This window comes from Thamnophis elegans, chromosome 6, assembly GCF_009769535.1.
Source record: "Thamnophis elegans isolate rThaEle1 chromosome 6, rThaEle1.pri, whole genome shotgun sequence".
NCBI classification, from domain to species: Eukaryota; Metazoa; Chordata; class Lepidosauria; order Squamata; family Colubridae; genus Thamnophis; species Thamnophis elegans.
Genome location: NC_045546.1, coordinates 68,448,720 through 68,455,567, shown reverse-complemented (window position 1 = coordinate 68,455,567; position 6,848 = coordinate 68,448,720).

Below are 6,848 nucleotides of genomic sequence, written 5' to 3'. Positions count from 1 at the left end.
TGATAGAAGTTCTTGGGGGGAGGGTTAGACATCATTTCAGCTGGAATCCTTATTATGATATTGATAGGGAGTGCTTTAATTCCTGCTTTATTTTAAAAGAAATGTGTATCCTGTATTATTATAAGAGTATGAGATTCAGCTACATTTATCTTTTTTACAAGTTTAACCAATAATGTCCAGGAAAAAAAAATAAACTGATATTGTAATTTCTGAGAAGCAAGAAGTGTATTGCAATGAGAAAATTTTCATGCACAGAACATGTCATAGATATAAGGAAGACAGAAAACACTGCCATTCATGATTGATTTACAGTTATCTCTAAAGAGGCAACTCATCTCATCATAGTATATGTATACTAAATGTTTTCTAGAAAAAGTTAAAGAAAAAAGTCATTCACTTGTGAGCATAGTGAACTACTGCTCATATCTTTGCTTGACTGCTGAGGGAGATGTCTTTGTTAACTGGATAAACTCTGCTGATCTTACAGGTAGAACCTTAAAAATAGAATGCTTCACATTTTTCTGCACATCAAACTGCATGCAAATCACTTCACATTTACAGAACAGCTGACTTCACACCCAAGCTTGAATTGGGAAATTTATTGCATGACATGAACAGCATGCTAATATGCTCTCAAGTGCCCACATCTGCACTGTCTGTGAGTAAAGTTCACAAACAAGATGCATTGCCCTTCCTCAGAGAGATTGGGAAGCTTGTGTATTTCATTTCTCTGTGCAGTATAGCCAAAAAATAAGGTTGGTTTGTTGGTCTTCAGAATTTGATATTAAATAGAAAGTGGCTGATTTGGGAAAGCTAAGGGACCAAGTCCAATTAATGTTTACTGGAGTAGAACTGGCCAAATTGCAAAGCCAATCACTTTATTCCTGAAATTTATAAATATTAAACAAATGACATTGTATTGATACAATCAGGAAATTTGAGGGGCCTACCACTACCTCTTCTTGGATATGAATAGACCTTAAAATATTAAAAATGCAATTTGTGTTACTATGTTTTGAAATGGTTGGATTTACTCTCTTAACTGCATCATTCCATAGTATGGACAAAAAATGAGGTTTCCTAACTCTGGCCCATTTGATAATGTAATGGCACTCTGAGTCAGGTGGGAAATTGTAATGTTACTTGGCAAAATTGGTTGTCTTTCTAGATATATTGTAGGTTTTCTGTACTATCTCATGGTTTTTTTTATTGCAACAAAAGAGCCATAAGGAATCAAAAGAGCATATTTCCAACATGGAGGGTGAACCATTAGTCCAAGAACATTTTTTTTCCTTGTAATAAATAGCTTTCTTGAAATAGTCAAAACAGATCAGTCTAAACATATGACAAGTTTCCGAAGTTGCCTCCCAAACTGATTGGCTATGTTTTTGTCACTGCTAAGAGCATTTTATGAACTATTTGATACTTTCCCTGTGTCTAGAAAGTAGGATTTGTCTACAAGACATTTTTGTCTACATATGGGTTTTATAGTGATCCCAAACGCTTCTCCATCAACTTTTTCTTTGGTGACTGCACTAGAAACAGTTTACATAGTTAGTGAAATAGACAACAAACTAGTGGGATGTTCTGTAGCATGAGCCACATTTAAATGAATGAGAGCGCACAATAGTCCTCCTGTCACACAGCTCCCATTTATCTCAATGCAGTTTGTGCAGGTACACCTCTGCTGGGTTGTGCCTAAAGCTTCTTATGTAATTGAGTAGTTAACATGTGACCTTTCCCAAAGTACTGTAGATGAATCTTAGATAATCTTGTTTATTTTTTCATCTACACCTGAAAATACTGTAGTAGTGAGTAGTGATGTGTGTTTTTTTATTTGTTTAATCTTAGTAATTGAGTAGTGGACATCAGTATTTTATATTCTTTTGGATCTTCTTCATGTGTGTTCATTGTGCTTTTAACTGTATGTGAACTGAAACACACTTACTTGTCCCTTCAATGTGTCTAATATTGAGCTATACTTATATATTATATATATATGCTTATATCCTTCTTATATCCATGTAACTGATATTGATGTGTTAACACGCAAGTTTTATACTCTAATATTTATATTGCTTTTTTCTTTCAGAAAAATAAAATCTTTTCTTCTGATGTGCTGTTACTGGTATGGCATGTTTCTAGTGAACAGGGTTTGAGTGTCAGGCCTGCAAACCATCTTTTCTTGACCCTGACATTGAGTTTGAAAAAAATCTGAAAAAATATGTGGGTGCAAGCACACTGAAGAGTATAGACTTTTATAATGCCACTCTTCTAAAAATGTCATATTTAGAAATAAAAATATAAAAAGAAATGTGTTCTATAAGTTAACATTCTATTCTTTGGGCAAAAGATTCTGGACACACAACCTTGAAATGGACAAAGAAAATTAAGCAATGACAAATAAACAATGGCAACTATCACATGAACGTCAAGTTAGGCATCTTTATTATGGGCCCCAGACCAGACAAAATAAAACAAATATATGATGCAAAATAGAAAGGCCTGTAATTGTGCCTAGTCTAATTTGCATTTGGCAATGCATAAATCCTACAGTTACAAATTTAGCAATAACAAGAGTTGCTTTAGGATCTTTATCCATGAAAAGAAGCTGAATATTAGATTATTCTGTCTATCCAGGCAATGAGCTAAAAAGAGGTATTAGTACCTCATCAAAAATGTCTTAGTGTAAATTAAAATAAAGCAAAACATGAGCCTGTCTTCACAATCCCATGTTGCATCAAGGTTTTTTGGAATTTACCTTCCAGCATTGTTGATAGCAAGATACTTAGTTCCAATTGTGTGAAAGTTCTATGAAATTTTTAATTTGTAGTTTGGTCAAGCTACAATGCTGGTTTAAAACTTTAAAAAAAATGGATAAATGTCTCTGTTATGTTCTGGGTAAGAGTTCACTATATTCTATTTGTAATTCTGCATTGAGAATCCTTTGAGAATTACAATAGCCTATTGTAGTCTCCAGGAATCCTGTGGTACAAGATGCAGATAAAGAATCTATTCTACTTAATGTGCCTTAAAAGCTGTCTAATGAGAAGGAAGGACTCACTGGAGAAGAGCCTAATGCTGGGAAAGATGGAGGGCAAAAGAAGAAGGGGATGACAGAGAATGAGGTAGCTGGATTGAGTCACCGAAGCAGTTAGGCGTGAGCTTAAATGGACTCCAGAGGATGTAGAGGACAGGAAGGCCTGGAGGAACATTGTCCATGGGGTCACAATGGGTTGGCACAACTTCGCAACTAACAACAAAAGCTTAAAAAAATTATCAGAAATCACATTAGCTTTCCCCCATAATTAACTCATGTTTTTTAAATTAGTGTTTCTTACAAAAATGGGTCAATGATTTCATAACTCTTCTAAGCCTTGTTAGTAACTGCAGCCTCGCAGCAGCGTCTACATAAAATAGAATAGATGTTAGTCAATTTACCATTGTGAGAGTGAATAGGATAGAAGTATTTCTGATATAAGTATTATACCAAGATATTATGAAAAGCCACCCAGTTACCCTGTGATATGATGGACAGCCAACAAATTAGATAAATAAAATAAAGTTGAACAATAATGGGATTAAATGTCTCTCTGATTCATGGCATTTCATCCAAGGTTGTATTACTTGTGATAATAATGTAACTAGTCCTCTGGCAAGTGTGAATCACAGATCTTGAAAGGCTGGAATATGCTGGATCAGGTCTTTTTGTCCTGTTTATCAGTGTGACTTGCTGAGAAATTTGTATTCCAGCCCATTTTACAAAATGCATATTTAGTTAGCAGCAGTTTGTACTTTTCATTGACATTTTGGGCTCTGACTGCCCCAGTCCTCCATGGACCTCTATGGCTAAAGAATGCAGGGTTTAAATACTAAAAGGGTCATGTTCTTAAATATTATGTGTCTCTAATACATCCATTCTTTGCTATTCATTCTCACAATTCTGGGAAGCTTGCAGGAAATACAATAAACTATTAAACTAGTCCTAAAAACAATAATTACAGTTAATAAAAATATGTAATGAAAACTTAATTTTAAAAACTGCTGCTACTATCAGGCACATCTGAATGATCTCAGAAGGATGATTATCCTCATTTTATAAAATACCAAGACAAACATCTGATCTCAGGAGTGGGGCAAACTGTTACAGAGAGAGGGGGATTTTACTGAATTTAGGAAAATATCATGATTCTGTACTAACCTCTTTGGGAAAATGCTATCTTATCAAGTGTTATAGAGGCAATATCCATAATACCAGAATGTTTCTGAACCAACAGCAGCCCTATTTTTCTGAGGTTTTAATTGCCCTTTGTCAACTCATCACTTCTCTTACCGATTCCAGGCACCAGATCAGGATTTCCAGAGATGTTCTGCTTGAGATGGTAAACTAGGAATTATATTGATGATACCTAATCCCAAAAGTATTGGCCAAGGACCTCTCCCAATGTTTCTATGTAGATGTTAAATAAAGTAAGAAACGAGGACAAAATATTTTGGTATTGCACATTGAATTGCAAATATTATAACTGCCAGTTCAGGAAGAAATAGAAACACTGCAAAACAGTGTCCACAATCCCAGACCCTCACTGACAGTCCAAAGATATATTGTGGTAGATGATAGCAAAAGAGCACCCAAAGGTTTAGTTTTAGGTTGAGATTCACAAGTCATCCAATACTGTAACCAGCGAGGTCTCCATCCCATATCTCTGTAGATTCTCAATCATCCAGGTCCAATTGCCTTTTTGAAAATCCCAAGCTCATGCCTTAAACTATCCCGAGCCCTCTATAGTTAAAGTCTCATAGTTTTTCTAAGACGTTAGAAGTTAGAGACTGGATTATAATTCTCTAGGCTGGATCCACAGGTAGCTTTTTGAGGAGGGAGCATGCCCTGCCTAATGTAAGGTTGGCAGTATTAACCTCACCAAGGATGAAGTGATGATCTCCTGGATCTATGCAATCACTGCCTCTTTCAATGCTTGTACTAGCCAGGAGAGACTACATTACTGATGGCTGAGCTCAGTCTAAAACAGTGGTTCCCAAACTTGGCAACTTTTAAGACTTGTGGACTTCAACTCCCAGAATTCTCCAGCCAGCTCTTCAGAGCTTGCTGGAGAATTCTGGGAGTTGAAGTCCACAAGTCTTAAAGTTGCCAAGTTTGGGAACCACTGGTCTAAAACAATATCTCATGAGTGGCCTTCTCCCCTCCTTCCCTCTCCCTCCCTCCCTCCCTTCCTCAGAGTGAATGAGTGATTTATACTGCTTGGAGCTTCTCACACATCACTTATGTTTGCAAAATCCTATGCAGTCTGTGAAAATATGTCTAATATCCTTTTTAATAGTCACATTGATTGCAATTCTATATTTTAAAGAAAGAAAAAGGACTAAGTGCAGGAGTACTGTACTAAAAGGCAGGTAGGACTAATGAAATAAAACAAATTAGGGATCATCCCTAAATCACAAAAAGCCCATTCAAGTAAAAAAAATCTGTTGTATTAATGATCAGAAAATGAAAATATTGGTTTGCACAGTGTTTTATAGAAATCATTCAAAGAATGCATTAGGGCTGCAATGCAGACTAATCTCTGGTCCCAAGAAATTAGGGGAGGGAGAACTCTTCCTAGGGGCCACAGCAGTCCATGGATGAAAAAGGAACCCCAATTACACACTGCAGTCTAATAACCACAGTACTGTTCATAAAGGTACCCAGAAAATCCCTCCATACCTCAAGAATCCAGGTATTATAATGGCGTCTCTGCCTTCCAAAACACACAGCATTGCTCAATTGTTCTTCCCAACTAACCTAACAAAAGGAAAAAGAAGGCACTAAAAAAAAGGGAGCACTAAAATGGTTCAGGGATATACCTGGGAACCTTCTCCCCACTGATGAAATATACTTGGGAAGAAACGGGGACAAAGCACCAACCCGCCCACCTCCCCAGGGTTCAAGCTTCAGTAACCTCTGTCGCATAGCGATGTTTTACAACATTGTTTAAAAAGAACATAGAAGGAGGGAGGAGGCGGATCTCTATCCAAGGAAGAACATGTACCTCCAGTGTGTGCAGCTTCCCTACCACCTCACTGGGGGGAATGCAGATTACAACTGCTTTACCCGATATGCTTTGTGAAAGCAACTCCTTCCTTTTGCCTCAGATGCCAGCAAGATAAAATCTTTCAGGCTTAAGGAGGAGGAGGAGGAGGAGCGGGGAGGGAGGGAATGAAAAGAAGGTCCCTTCTCTCAATTGGAAACCATTATCACTTCCTGTGACGCTTTTGTACAGATATAGAAGCGACTTGCCATCAAAGAAGCAATGGAAAAAGCCCCCTCCCCACCAGCTCCCTCAGCTCATGACAAGATTTCCTATTGGGTGTTACGATGATTGTGTTCCTGGGGAGGAACTGAAGAGGGGGAGTGGGCAGGGGTAAAGATGTGGGTGGATGGAGAGCCTTTAAAGGAAATGATTTGGAATGTCGATTAAAATACTCGTGGCACCAGTAGGAACATACACAGAATGATCATTTGAATCACAGAATTTGTCATAAGTTTGTTTATTAGTGTCATGTTGGAAGAAAATTCATGTCTGGCACCAAGCTGGGAGAAAGACGCTGGAAATAAAATGGATGCTGCTGCAAGGAGAGAAGGTCTCTATTTATTTGGATGCCAGAAACTTTAGTGACAGCAGCATGTTTTTGGGGTGGCTGACAAAGTGGGGTTGGAATAGCTGGGTTTTTATACACTCTTTGGGGCTTTGCCATAGAGATGCCTGTTCCTATGTAAGAATGTATCCTTTAATATTTTAATGGCTGTTGCCAGATTCCTATGTGGTCATGTAGGGGTCATGGCTGGCTCT